General features: G+C 39.2%; 1 protein-coding gene across 1 annotated transcript in view; it reads right to left on the reverse strand.

Annotated features, from left to right (window-relative positions):
* The window catches only part of KREMEN1 (kringle containing transmembrane protein 1), a 185,907-nt gene that overhangs the window by 111,570 nt on the left and 58,169 nt on the right, over window positions 1-16,168 (reverse strand). The window lies entirely within an intron of this gene.

The raw sequence follows: 16,168 nt of genomic DNA on the forward strand, positions 1-16,168 counted from the left end.
AATTAAATTTCTTTTTAATGTTTTCCTTCTGATCTCTTGTTCTCCCGCCCAGAGAGTCTTAGGATAATGGATTCCATGTCCTCTTCTCACACATCTGTACTCCATCTATTCAGCAGGTTGTGTGACTTTTACCTGTGAGGTCCAGACTTGTAGCTTTTACAACAACCTACTCCATGTGTGGATGTTTCTATGGGAGGGGTTTGAGCCCTTTTGTTTCTGCAATGGATGCGCAGGCCCAAGAGAGATTCACTCCGGAAGCCTTTAACGGCTTGTTTGTGGCATTTTTGGGAACTGAAAATTGCTGCTCAGAAAACTGCTGCCACTGGGCAAGTGATTAAAAGGAACAAGTGCTGTGGTTTCAGGGGATTCTAAAAAACTGCTTAAAAAAAGCCCTGCAACTTTTATTCACCTACTCAACTATAAATCAATTCACTTTTGGAGATTAAAAAACAAATTCAGAAAGGAGTATATTTTTTAAAACAATTATCTTTTTATGGGAAGTACATGGTTTTGGTGAAATTTCAGACTTAGTGGGTGTGGGCTACAAGGCTTGTAATGCATCTTCTGATGAGCAGATCTCGGTGATTCATCTTGTGATGACTGCAAAATAGAATGCAGATAGAATGCAAAACAGAAGCCTTTAAAAGGCATTCCGTTTGCTTTCCATCCTAATAGAAGTCTATGGGAAAGCATAACGGATCCGTTTGGGTCCCGTTATGCAAGAGGGAAAACAAAGTCCTGTCGACAGGACTTTGTTTTCTGTCTTGCATAACGGGACCCAGACGGATCCGTTTTGATGCCCATAGACTTCTATTAGGATGGAAAGCAAACAGAATGCCTTTTAAAGGCTTCCGTTTTGCATTCCGTCATAATACAAGTCTATGGGCAGGAGAACGGATCCGTCTCCTGCCCATATGATAGAAACTTTTAAACTTTTAAATACATAAAGGGAATCAACTCGGTAAAAGAGGAGAGAATATTTAAAAGAAGAAAAACTACCACAAGAGGACACAGTTTTAAATTAGAGGGGCAAAGGTTTAAAAGTAATATAAGGAAGTATTACTTTACTGAGAGAGTAGTGGATGCATGGAATAGCCTTCCTGCAGAAGTGGTAGCTGCAAATACAGTGAAGGGGTTTAAGCGTGCATGGGATAGGCATATGGCTATCCTTCATATAAGATAGGGCCAGGGGCTATCCATAGTATTCAGATATATTGGGCAGACTAGATGGGCCAAATGGTTCTTATCTGCCGACACATTCTATGTTTCTATGTCTCTCCGTCTTATGGATTCCGTTATTTTCCGTTATAACGGAAAGCCATAATAGAATCACTAACGCTAGTGTGAACCCACCCTTATTAATCTCAGGACTAACTATCTTCTTTGGTCAATTCCAATTTTGTTGAATTATTTTTCTCTCACATTCAACTTCAATCTTATCATTTCCACCTCCAGAATAAAATGTTACATGTGAGGCAGTAATGTGGTGTGCATCATTACTGTATACCAGTTTGCATCCTTTATTCAAGCTACAGACATTAGATTTCTCTAAGATCTGTTAACAACGTACATCAGAGTTTGTCAGACAACCATGGAAGTACCTTCTAAGTAGAAAAAAACAGATTGCCAAACTGTACATGTATATGATGACAGAGTTATGGGGATATGTTCTGTTGTTTGGACTTATTCTACAATTTGCATCATACTGCAGGCAGTGGCGGTCTTTACCATCACACAAATCACGCAAATGCTTGAGGGACCAAGCCCCCCCCCTGCTGGCGACAAGAAGAAAAACAACAAGGGGTGATTATAATAACTGCAGCGGGTACAGCTGCACAGGGGCCCAGGGGGTCCTTTTAGACCAAGGATAAGCAACCTATGGCACTTCAGCTGTTCTAGAACTACAATTTCCTTTCACTTTTGTAGGAGTTACAAGAACAGCCAAGAAAGTGTACATGCTGGGAGCTGTAGTTCCACAGCAGTTGGAGTGCCAAAGGTTACTGACCCCTGTTCTAGACTGTAGAACAATAGCAGAAGTCCCCAGGCTGCACTGCTAAGCTGAGAGTCAGGTAGAGCTGGTAGAGTCCAGGGTAGAGCTCTGTGGTGTGATAAGGCAAGGCATACCTTAGCAGTTCAACAAAGGTGGTGCTTGGCAATGCAATTGAATGGAGTTTAGCAGTGTTATAACCCCCCCCATCCCCCCGCAACTTTGATTGGACTCCAGAAATGCCAAATCTGCCCCTGACTGCAGGTCATGATGACAATAGTCATTCTTTCCCATAGAAATACATAGAAAATACTTATTAAATATAACAAACCTACCAATCACCCATTTAGCCCATAAAGCCCTGGCATACGAAGCACTGCTATAGTTTATCCTGACCACTTACTTTAGAAACTTTAATGCCAACTTGACTAGTGCAGAATCTCCATGTCAGTTACTAGAGTTCATCTGTGCAAAAATCTAGCTCTCACCTTCCACCCTTCCTGTAATCACCTACATTCACTCCTTTCCACCCATCCTTGGGAATGTCTTACCTGTCAAGCTGTCACTCAATGCTCTAAGGGTTCTCTGAATCCATGTGTCTATAAGGATGCATACCATATTTCCTAACTTCTGTTTTTAGCTGTCTTTAGAGAGTTGATGGAAATCCGCTATGAATCAGCTTCAGTTTGTTATGTACATAGACATCAAATACTAAAAAGCTTTCTGTTTATTGTTCTACTCTCTACTGAACAAGAGATCATTTTGAAGACATCTTTGCAAATCCAGGAACCAGTTCATGCAAGTCCAAGTTTCAAAAGACCCAACATTAAAAGATTTTGGACTTTAATATTAATAATCTATGGCTCATCAATATCATATCCATGACTCCCACCAATCAGCTGATAGAAGGAGCTGCGGTGGTCTGAAACTAGCAAATCTCTTCAAACTGTGCAGTGGCCTGGGTAATGTATTTCAAACTTAATCCCATTCATTTAGGTGTTGGGGGTCAGATCACTACTGATCTGATGATGATGTTTCCTTAGGTCGGGTCATCAATTCTTTAAGTTCTGGAAAACGCCTTTAGGCTAAATATGGACCCACAGATTTAGAAAATGATTAAAAATGATCCCCATGATATTCTCATGTACACAGACTAGGTGGTAACTGATTCATGCATTAGTTACAAATATATACTTCAAAATATACTAAGAACCATTTTATGCATCTACACACAGTTTTGTGGGTCAAAACTCATAAGCCTATTGTCCACCTTAATGCCAGAAAGGGATGAAAGAAGAAACTAATGTCTGAGAAAGTAAAATGAGTGACATTGATCTGGTCTCTGCTAGCCTCATTTTTTGGAACATTTACTAAAAAAAGAGAACCTTTTTTCTTGTAGTAGTGACCCACAATACACTGTAGACGGGTTAACAGCTGTTTGCCCATGATGAAAGATAGCGAGAACAGTTAAGAGCTGGAAAAAATGTGTCATTACTTATAAAACAGTAGATATTTAGGCTGGTTTTGAGACAAGGCCAACCGTCTTGAAAGTAAAAACACCCCATTTTTAGAAAGGTCCCTACACTCAGCCACAGGATGAGGTAAAACATTTAATTATGGGGTCTGCTGCCTGAAACCTATAATCAGTAGAGAATATGTTTCCGGCTGAATTTTCATCTGCAAATATTTTCTTTTGTGGGACATTTCAATAGGGTACCATGCATAATCTGTGATTACAAAGTGAGAAAGACAATTTTCCACCTCGATAACTGCATTACTGCTCTCCCTGGGACACCCAGTCTGGGAGGTAAAAATATTTCTGAGTCATTTTCATCCTGTTATTTTTATATAAACCATATGGCTCTGTGTAAGCTCCAATTTACACCAAAGTTCTTCTTTTCAGTCTTTGTTGTCAATGTAATAGAAATCACTGGAGAATAAAATGTTATTGAAAGCCTGATCACTTAATGTCAAGATGGCACTATTGACTGAGGTTTATTGGTTCACATTTTCTCGCTTTTATAGAGAAACTTTCAGATAAAGGATTGAAATGCACTTCTTTGGGAATAGAATCGGGCCTTTGTGTCATGTAGGGCAGTGTGACATCAAGTTACAGTTAGAACGAGAGAATGTGGGACTCTACTGCCAATGACTCAAGGTACATTTTCTCTTTCTCTAAACCTTTCATATATTCGGTGCCAATCTAATGATAAATTAGAAAATTCAATTACAGTGTTTGCTTAATACAAATTAAATGCTACATTATTCACTTATTTCATATAAACATGGAAAGTTCACTTTACTATACTGAAATCAATTCATGCCGGGCCCCTTGCTAGAAATTCTTTTTAACTTGCAACATACGGTAAGCTAGTTCTCCTTATTTCTCATACTGTAGCTAGAAATGAATGTACATAGGTACACAATGCAAGAGGAAGTTCACAGGTACATTCTTCAGAAATTCATGCCCACCTTATCAACTCAAAAGTTCAAAATTAGTATAGGTGATGTAGAAAAAAGGGAGCAGGGGAGCTTACATCCATTCACCCACCTCTAATATTTACAGCACTGCGCTAAAATACACATTTTATATATACAATATAATGATCAACATACAACTAAATAAAGTAAGTAAGGCAAATAAAGTAAGACTTCTGCATTTGTAATGGGCAACAGAATAGCAGGGTAGGACACGTGGTTTTGCTTTCAGAGAACCATAATCAATGTGGACTGCCACCCACCAGTTGCTGCATGGAAGTTACAAACTTTAGCTTATAAAATAAAAGAGCTCAATGTGAATAGGGAATGATGTGCATACCATGCCAGGTTCCTAATACTGTTCCCTTCATTTCACCATGTAAATGCACAGACCTCAATTAGTATTCTGTCCCCCATCACCATAAATCCACTAAAGCTTGTCTCAGATGCATACCAAACGTTCACAATAGGCAAGAAGATGGAGAGTGATAAACATAATAATTGGGGTCTATGTGGCAATTTTTGGTCACACAATGGTCATGGTAAAGTTGCAGGCTACCATGGCTATGGCTTCATAGCGGCGCAGAAAATCACGCCGGTTACATGCAATGCCATGGCTGGAATTCAACTAGCCTTTCCTTACAGGGAAACATTGAGGTTGTGTGATGCTACCATGACTGTCCAATAACAAATATACAAAATTGATTCTGAGTATATTAAAGGTGTTTCCAAGATTTTGTAACTGATGACTTATCCTCGACACCTGGGACCTCTGCTCAGCTGTTTGAGAAGGCACTGACACTTGACATCTCTCAGCTCATCGAGCACATCGCTGTATAGCAGCTGTTCTTGCCATTTCAACTCAGACCCATTCAATTCCACTGGGGCTGAGCTGTGCCTAGGTCATGTGACTGATGAACGTGACGTCAGATAGCCTAGGCAAAGCTGCAAGAAGGCTGTGGCACTACTGCGAGCAACTGTGCCTTTTCAAATAGCTTATCAACGGGGGTTCCGGGTGTCGCAGCCCAACTGATCATATACTGATGACCTGTCCAGGGAATAGTATAGGTCATCAGTTAAAAATCTTGGATATCCCCTTTAATACATGCAAAATGATCATCTTATGACCAAATATTATTTGTGTCAAAGATCTAGGTAACAGAATTTTGAAATGTACAAGGCGTTACAATACTTCTATACAGTGGGCACACACATTCAATAGTTCGGCCAACAGCTATCTCTCCTGACTCCTTCATGCATTGGCTCAGCAAAACATGTATGTATATTATATGGGGAGAGCAGAAAAAGGCACTTCCGGCAGCAGCTTATGTTCCAAAAGAACAAAAGGATTGGGTGAAAATATTCAATCACTACCTCTATCAATTGTTGGGGAGAGCTGGGAGCTCCTCATACACATTAGGGTGTTGGCGAACCTGCTGTTCTCAGCGGGTTCAGCCGTCAATAAATTACTGTGTGTGGGAGCCTTAAATCAAAAACTGATCGGCACTCACTCTCACAAGCTGACCAAGTTATAAAACACCCGCTGTTCAGGGCCATGAGGTGATGTTAATAAATTCAGAGCAGCCACACAATACTCATGTTGTCACATGCGAATTGTTTAACGCATTGATACATTCCATAAATATTTTTGTAGAAAAACTATTAAAATGCACATGTTTTATCCACTATTAGTTACAATACATGTCAAGGATCTAGATGGTTGCTGATTATGCCATATAGCCTTCACATTATTTAATGTAACTACATTAAGAACATATGGTGTTCTTCAAAGCTTAACAGTTTGATGCTGATTGTTGTTAAAGCTGCAAATATTTGAAATAAGATACTATTCAAATAAAATGTACAAGTAGTTCCTCACACACATACTACTTGATATAACATTTGAATATCACCCACATGAATATGTAAATGCTGATAGGGCAATAAAGGTCTTTAGAAATCCATCCTGAGAATCTAAAATAGTTATTTATGCATTATTGGCTGGAGGATGCAAATATTAACTTGTTCCTTTCTAGAGTTCTATTGGTTTTGGTAGCTGTATGATACATTTTTATTGGCCTACCAAGGAAACTCTAGATGGATTGTGTGGGTGACCCCATGCCTAGAGAAGAGACACTAGTTGTCTCAAAAGCTTAAATCTGTAATCTACTAAATTATCCAATAAAATAAGCATCATATAGCTATAACACTCTACTACATTGGTTATTAGTATTTTTTATATAGAAAAGTTCAGACTGCTCACTACTTGAAATCTGGGTCAGGTGCTCTGGTTTGATTTGAATCACCCTATTCAAAAGCAGATAAGTAAAAAGAAGGAACGACCGGCACTCTTACAATGGGAGTAATGTGGGACAGCTATAAAATATGTTTAACACTATTTAATAACATTTATAGCACGTGATACAATAAAATTGTAATACAGGGTGGGCCATTTATGTGGATACACCTTAATAAATTGGGAATGGTTGGTGATATTAACTTCCTGTTTGTGGCACATTAGTATATGGAAGGGGGGAAACTTTTCAAGATGGGTGGTGACCATGGCGGCCATTTTGAAGTTGGCCATTTTGAATCCAACTTTTGTTTTTTCAATAGGAAGAGGGTCATGTGACACATCAAACTTATTGGGAATTTCACAAGAAAAACAATGGTGTGCTTGGTTTTAATGTAACTTTATTCTTTCATGAGTTATTTACAAGTTTCTGACCACTTACAAAATGTGTTCAATGTGCTGCCCATTGTGTTGGATTGTCAATGCAACCCTCTTCTCCCACTCTTCACACACTGATAGCAACACCGCAGGAAAAATGCTAGCACAGGCTTCCAGTATCCGTAGTTTCAGGTGCTGCACATCTCGTATCTTCACAGCATAGACGATTGCCTTCAGATGATACGAGATGTGCAGCACCTGAAACTACGGATACTGGAAGCCTGTGCTAGCATTTCTCCTGCGGTGTTGCTATCAGTGTGTGAAGAGTGAGAGAAAAGGGTTGCATTGACAATCTAACACAATGGGCAGCATATTGAACACATTTTGTAAGTGGTCAGAAACTTGTAAATAACTCGTGAAAGAATAAAGTTACGTTAAAACCAAGCACACCATTGTTTTTCTTGTGAAATTCCCAATAAGTTTGATGTGTCAAATGACCCTCTTCCTATTGAAAAAACAAAAGTTGGATTCAAAATGGCAGAGTTCAAAATGGCCGCCATGGTCACCACCCATCTTGAAAAGTTTCCCCCCTCACATATACTAATGTTCCACAAACAGGAAGTTAATATCACCAACCATTCCCATTTTATTAAGGTGTATCCATATAAATGGCCCACCCTGTTCATAGATGCATGAGATGCTCTCAAAATGAAAATAAATATAATATATTTAAATGAACTGGATGGGATTGTGGGTACCAAGTGTTATCTATTAGTATCTTCCTGAGGTAGTTTTCGGTATATTGTAGCTTTTACTCAGTCTTAAAGTGATGAAAAAAGGAATGAAAAAGCGTATGGAATAAAACGCATAGATGGTAATAAAAGAGCATGAGATTAAAAAGCGCATATAGTGGTATTACAGAGCGTAAATAGTCTCTCTGTAGTATTCCGACATATGATGCAGTTTGTTAAATGTCTACTCACTGTTTCGAGCTGGCTCTTGTTACTGTGATGTCCCACGTGTAAGTGCTCTTTGCTCTTGATGTGATTCAGATCGTTTGTCGGATACGATTTTTTTTTTCGATTTTACGAATTTTCGATAATTTATATTTCGCAATGGAGTTGAACCAGGCGTTGTATCGGTCCACAGCTATCTTGTGCTGTATGCTCCAAGTGTCATGAAGATAATTTCTACAGAGGGCATTTAGGTGTAGAAGTCCTTGTTAGAATTTTCGTGTAGATCGCATGGCCATGCTCCAAGAACTTTTGCGAGTGAATATTTCTCAGCTTTCCCAGACGTGTTTCGAAGTACTCACTACTTCTTCCTCAGTGGAGCATACAGCACAAGATAGCTGTGGACCGATACAACGCCTGGTTCAACTCCATTGCGAAATATAAATTATCGAAAATTCGTAAAATCAAAAAAAAAATCGTATCCGACAAACGATCTGAATCACATGAAGAGCAAAGAGCACTTACATGTGGGACGCCACAGTAACAAGAGCCAGCTCGAAACAGTGAGTAGACATTTAACAAACTGCATCATATGTCGGAATACAGAGAGACTATTTACGTGCTGTAATACCACTATATGCGCTTTTTAATCTCATGCGCTTTTATTACCATCTATGCATTTTATTCCATACGCTTTTTCATTCCTTTTTTCATCACTTTAAGACTGAGTAAAAGCTACAATATACCGAAAACTACCTCAGGAGGATACTAATAGATAATACTTGGACCCACAATCCCATCCAGTTCATTTAAATATATAATATTTTAATCTATTTTACGATTTTATTTTCATTTTGAGAACATCTCATGTATCTATGTATTACAATTTTATTGTATCACGTGCTATAAATGTTATTAAATAGTGTTAAACATACTATTAGTATTTTTTATCTGGAGGTTTTCAGGATGAGCATCCTTAAAAGTCAAGTTCAAAAGAGACATCATCATACTTTTTCCACAGCCATTGCTTAATTTCTTGATGTACAAAAAAAGTTGGACTACTTGGGACTCAAAGGCCGTGAGTAACCATTGTTGTCCTGGTGACACTCTTCTCAGCTACAATTTTTTTTAACCCCAATAGAGTTTTTATAGGTCTTTAGGTGGCTTTCTTCACAAGTAACCTCCTAGCCAGGTCATTACATTTTAGAGGATGGCGTGTTCTATGTAGATTTATAACTGTGACAAGTTCAAAGACTAGAGTGGATATATTCCACAAATCTACTGGGGCATATAAGGTTAATGGTAAATGTTTATGTCGGTTCCCTTTGATCCCTAATTCTATTCTCTGCAGAGATTGGATTGGTTTTAAAATACCAGAAGTTTTACATTTTTTTTAGATCTTGTATTCCAATGGACTGCATGCCTTTATTGGATTTGATAAAATAACCAGATGTGTTTATGTTAAAATGCCCAAGACTAAGGAATAAAAAAAACTCCCTCAAATTCCACTTTAATTTACACCAGTCTTTTCAAGTGAAACATGGATTTTGCATTTTCATGGACTTGTGTGTGGGCTGTTGCATTTACATTTATGCTAAATCGATCCTGTTTTCTGTATATCGTATAAATGTACAATAGATTACATTTATTGCCAATAGTTGAAAGTGCACATTTCTTCTTGACTTCTGTCCTATACATTTTAGAGAGATTTTCTACTTTCCAAATCTCCTGACATACCAGAAAATAACATTGGTAGGAGTCCATTAAATCCTGTGTTCTATAAATCCTTAGACCTCAATGACCAGAACTTTTGGTAACTTGGGAATCCCAATTGCTGAAATCATTGTTCTCACTCAACAAATCCCATGTACTCAAAATCATAGCTGGCAATGGAGAACATGGAAAACTGAAAACATTAGGTGTTGGGAGCTCTAGGGCCACTTTCTCCTAGTGAAGTTTTTGGGTCTACTAGTCTAATTTAGCCATTGGGAAATGCAAATGCAAATCCACGTAAATCACAATGCCAGGCAAAAATTCCCTTTTTGACATGTATACTAGGGCTATATTGAAGGTAAGTAAATTCACTGAAGGCTAATGTCCAGTGGGTACAAGAGAAAATACAAAGTTTTAAAAGATTTAATTATTTCAGCTTTCTGAAAGTTGAAGCATTGCAGAGCACTGGGGAATTAAGACTGAAGGATTTAAAAAAAAGAAAAGAAAGAAAACACTCCACACTAAAATGAAATGACAGATCACTCCTTGAGTAAAATTGGTGTGATAGCTGACATGAATCACAGGATGACAGTAATGACGTAAGAAGAAGGAACAGTTATCAGCCATTCCTGTAGTTTACAAGCCGGGAGCAAGACTTTCAGTAGGAGAGAGAATTATTATTTTATTTCAAATGTTTCAACTCCCGGATTAGATAGGAAAGAAGCAATCATTTTAAACAAAGAGTAAAACCATGACCTGCATTCTACTTTATGTGACCAATGTTTAAAAGTGGTACGAGCTTTCCGGTTTGAAAAAGAACTTTCCAAATTTTGGATTTCCAAGGGGGTAAACTCTTTGGAGGAGTGCTTCTGTCTTTGGCATCTTTGGGAGAACTGTTTTGTAAGTGCTCGTAGACCTGAATGGGATTTCATCACAATAGATTTTTGTAGTCTTCAAAACCCGATCAGACTATGAGCTTCATGGAGGATGTTGGGGCATGAGCCAAATCTAAAAAGAGGGTATTTTTACTACTGGATGTTATCACCTCTACAAATCACTCAGCAAATTACTAAATATGTTTGGAATAATTGATAAAGAAAAAGTGGAATGTCTAAACCTTGCAATAATTGTATATTTGCCTTCCATTTAAAGATAGACATGCATGCAGTTCTTGGCTGTTTTATATATGGCATTTCTATAACACCAATCTTTGATGTGGGTTTCATGTGTTTTTTATTACAAGCTACAAAGCAATCCCCATCTGTCACTTTCTAGTTCTGCATTCCGGGGGATAAATGATTGAGCAAAATGACATACAACATGGAATATAACTAATGTATACTGAACAAAACAAGCGTTATATTATAAATAATCTAAATCTATCTATCCATCTATCCTGTCTATAATTTGCTGTAATGTCTAAGGTGACTGCAAAGTGATGTAGAAAAATAAAACATTAGTCACCTGTTGATAGTAAAGTTTCAATATGTACTGTAGCTAGTTTATAGATCCACCTTATCAAACGTGATAATAGTAAGGTAATGTACTTAAAGGGAACCTGTCAGATTGAACATGATATCTGAGCTGCAGACGGCGGGTTATAGAGTAGGAGGAGCTGAGCAGATGTATGGCTTTATGAGAAAAGATTCAATGTAAAATGTAATTTAATATTTTCACTGCCTGACCCTGTCAAAGTGCAGAGGGCGTGGTAGTTGCAGAGAGAGCTGAGCCTCTAGGTGTAATGGCAACGCCCCCGTTTCTCCTAGAGGCTCATTTGCATATATTAAGGACATCATTTTTCTCAGCAATGCAGGCACATATGAACAGGGGAACAACATAGATGCCTTCAGCTGCCAAGAGCACACATAAGAGGTCAGCCAGTTTCATAGATACAAATCTGCTAACAGATGCCCTTTAAATTCCTACTCCTTCCGGGCTTTGAAGTCAAGGAGGAGGTCCTATCGGTGATATAGAGGGAAGGCTGTCAGACTGTGTATACAGAGATAGCTGTCACTGATTGGACCGTTTCCTTGAGGTCAAAAGCCAGAATGAGCAGGAATCTAAATTAATAAATTACAAGTTTTACTGAATCTTTTCCCATAAAACTACAATCAGGTCCATAAATATTGGGACATCGACACAATTCTAACATTTTTGTCTTTACACCACCACAATGGATTTGAAAAGAAACAAACAAGATGTGCTTTAACTGCAGACTGTCAGCTTTAATTTGAGGGTATTTACATCCAAATCAGGTGAACGCTGTAGGAATTACAACAGTTTGCATATGTGCCTCCCACTTGTTAAGGGACCAAAAACTAATGGGACAATTGGCTTTTCAGCTGTTCCATGGCCAGGTGTGTGTTATTCCCTCATTATCCCAATTACAATGAGCAGATAAAAGGTCCAGAGTTCATTTCAAGTGTTCTATTTGAATTTGGAATCTGTTGCTGTCAACTCTCAAGATGAGATCCAAAGAGCTGTCACTATCAGTGAAGCAAGCCATCATTAGGCTGAAAAAAACACAACAAACCCATCAGAGAGATAGCAAAAACATTAGGCGTGGCCAAAACAACTGTTTGGAACATTCTTAAAAAGAAGGAACGCAACGGTGAGCTCATCCACACCAAAAGACCCGGAAGACCACGGAAAACAATTGTGGTGGATGACCAAAGAATTCTTTCCCTGGTGAAGAAAACACCCTTCACAACAGTTGGCCAGATCAAGAACACTCTCCAGGAGGTAGCTGTATGTGTGTCAAAGTCAACAAGCAAGAGAATACTTCAGAGTGAATACAGAGGGTTCACCACAAGATGTAAACCATTGGTGAGCCTCAAAAGCAGGAAGGCCAGAATAGAGTTTGCCAAACGACATCTAAAAAAACCTTCACAGTTCTGGAACAACATCCTATGGACAGATGAGACCAAGATCAACTTGTACCAGAGTGATGGGAAGAGAAGAGTATGGAGAACGAAAGGCACTGCTCATGATCCTATGCATACCACCTCATCAGTGAAGCATGGTGGTGTAGTGTCATGGCGTGGGCATGTATGGCTGCCAATGGAACTAGTTCTCTTGTATTTATTGATGATGTGACTGCTGACAAAAGCAGCAGAATGAATTCTGAAGTGTTTCGGGCAATATTATCTGCTCATATTCAGCTAAATGCTTCAGAACTCATTGGACGGCGCTTCACAGTGCAGATGGACAATGACCCAAAGCATACTGCAAAAGCAACCAAAGAGTTTTTTAAGGTAAAGAAGTGGAATATTATGCAATGGCCAAGTCAATCACCTGACCTGAATCCGATTGAGTATGCATTTCACTTGCTGAAGACAAAACTGAAGGGAAAATGCCCAAAGAACAAGTAGGAACTGAAGACAGTTGCAGTAGAGGCCTGGCAGAGCATCACCGGAGATGAAACCCAGCGTCTGGTGATGTCTATACGTTCCAGACTTCAGGCTGTAAATTACTGCAAAGGGTTTGCAACCAAGTATTAAAAAGTGAAAGTTCGATTTATGATTATTATTCTGTCCCATTACTTTTGGTCCCTTAATAAGTGGGAGGCACATATGCAAACTGTTGTTATTCCTACACCGTTCACCTGATTTGGATGTAAATACCCTCAAATGAAAGCTGACAGTCTGTAGTTAAAGAACATCTTGTTCGTTTCTTTTCAAATCCATTGTGGTGGTGTATAGAGCCACAAATGTTAGAATTGTGTCGATGTCCCAATATTTATGGACCTGACTGTATATATCAGTCTGCTCAGCTCCTCCTTCACTATAACATGTTGCCTCTAGCTTACATTGCATTTTCATGGTGACAGGTACCCATTAATTATGGACTTGTAGGCACTGTCTGTGCCTTCATATGGTATCTCCATGTGGCACTGCATTCTTCATGAGAAAACAAGGATTGCGTATAATCATGTAGGTACAGTATGGGTACACAACAGGCTATGGGCATCATATTTTGCATCTGTTTGATACAGATTCCAGATATGTGCATGTAACCTTAATTGGTGTTAAAAGATATTCTCTCACTAGGAAATTCACTGTTAAACAAGGCACAAGGGTATATATTGCATAGCAACCAATTAGATTCCACCTTTCATTTTTCAAAGCTCCTTTGGAAAATGCAAAGTGGAATCAGATTGGTTGCTAGGGGCAAATAAACCAGTTTTCCTTTACACCAGTTTTGATAATCTTACCTCAATGCTTTGCACAGCTAGCTTAGGTGACTGTAATGATACATTTCACTTAGCAATCTGTTGCTTTATTTTGGGAAACAAAGTACTTTTAGTCTATATGAAAACAAGCAGTTAAATGCACTGAGGGCGGGTCTGACCCTCTATGTGCATCCTTGCTCCTCCTGCTTCCCCTTACCTCCTTTTCTTGATTAACAGGAACAGTTTCCAGTATGATCATCTTTCCTAACTCTATCAAGCAGTGGGAGGGGCTTGTAGAGGAAGTAAAGGAGCAAGGGTGCAAAGAATGACTTTGCTCAGGGCACGTAACTGCTCATTTGCATATGGATTAAGACGCAAAGGATCACTAAGTAAAAGGTATCATTACATTCAGCTAAGCTTCCCATACAAGGCATTGTGCCTAGTTTAAAAGTTACTTTTCTGATAAAGGCTCCCTTTAACATAAAATCCGGGAAAATCACAGTAAAATTGTGATAAGACCCGATTACCTATACTTAAAAAAAGTTGAAAATCATCTTGCCGTTATACTGTAACAAATCTGGCAATTTCAGCACAGTTTTACCTCAATTTATCTGAGTCCTATATCTCTGTGCAACTCCAGCCTTCTATTTGTATTATCTTAATAACAATTTGACCAAAGAAGGATGAAAAAAGCTTTATGAAGAAAAAGACCCCACATAGATGTTGAGACTGTGGCTTTAAATCCAGTGCCATTTGACAGCATTTGGTTAAGACTAGTGATGGTGATGGACGAACATCGTCTGGGACGGTTCACGAACGCGACTGCGCCTTCGCGATCAAATGTTTGCAAACCTCACGTTCGCGGCGGGCCCTATTGACTTTAATGGCTGGAAAACCTGAAAAACCTTTAGGTCATATTTGCAGCAACCAAATACTTACTAGAAGTGCGCAAATAGTGCCACAACATTGACAGTGACATACAGAGGTGGATCATTGGCAAAAATTCCCACAGAAAATATGTTTTTTAATCAGGGGCCATTTTTATGTGTCTTAAAGGGAAACTCTCAAAAATGGGCCCTGCTGGAGCCTATTAAAATAAATTTTAGGCCACAGGAGTACAGGCCCCAAAAATGAGGCATTCACCTGACAGAAAAGAACTTGTTCCAATAAATGTTGATCGCGCTGCCTATGAGTGTAGGATTCCAATCCCAGATTCTTATCCCAAATGCGCAGTTGTTTCACCTTGTAGCCAAACAATCAGTTTCCAGAGGCTGGTGCACTCACGTACACCTGCACCCTAGAGAGAAGTTATAACACAATAGTGAAGTTCCACCAGGTAATTCTGCATAAAGCAGTTTATTTTACTTACAAAATAGACATAAAAATTCAGCCTACTAAAATCAATGTATTCTCATCACAGAAAGTCCACCCGACCCGGGTTTCGCCAGTCCAGCTTCGTAAGTAACCACAAAAATCTGAGACTGTTTGAAATTTAGAAAAGAACTTGGGATTATGTGGCTGGAGGTACATTAGGTGATCACTGGCTAAAAATTTTACTGTAGTCCATTACAGGCCCTAAAAATTAGGCATTCACCTGACAGAAAATAACTTGCGATGATGTGGCTGGAGGTACATTAGGCGGACACCGGATAAAAATTGTACTGTAGGCCACTGCAGTACAAGTCCCAAAAATGAGGCATTCACCTGACAGAAAAGAACTTGTGATTATGTGGCTGGAGGCAGGGCCGGCGTCAGCACCCGGCAAATGCCGGTGCCCACTGCTCCTGAGGAGGCCCACTGAGCTGCTATAAGCACTTCAATCAATACAGACATCAATACTCATTGCTGTGATTTCACTTATGCAGTACCCCTCTAGTGGAACCTCTGAGTCACATGAGGCCGGCTGCTGCAGAGCTTCAGACACGCCCCCTCTTTACTCCAATTAGCAGAGCAGCAGGTTACCTTACCAGCCTCAGACAGGCAGAGTTTGTCAGTGAGTCTGCACTGTGACTGTCTCTTCTCTGTGGTACAGGAGTTGTTTTACTGCTTCATTAAACAGAGGGGGGTGCAGATCAGTGGCGTAGGGATCACCATAGCAACCATAGCAGTGGCTATGGGGCCCTACGCCACTAGGGGGCCCGTCCGACCGCATTCAAATTTTTTTTTTTTTTTTTATTAACACATACAGACACTAC

Source organism: Bufo bufo, chromosome 2 (genome assembly GCF_905171765.1).
Source record: "Bufo bufo chromosome 2, aBufBuf1.1, whole genome shotgun sequence".
NCBI classification, from domain to species: Eukaryota; Metazoa; Chordata; class Amphibia; order Anura; family Bufonidae; genus Bufo; species Bufo bufo.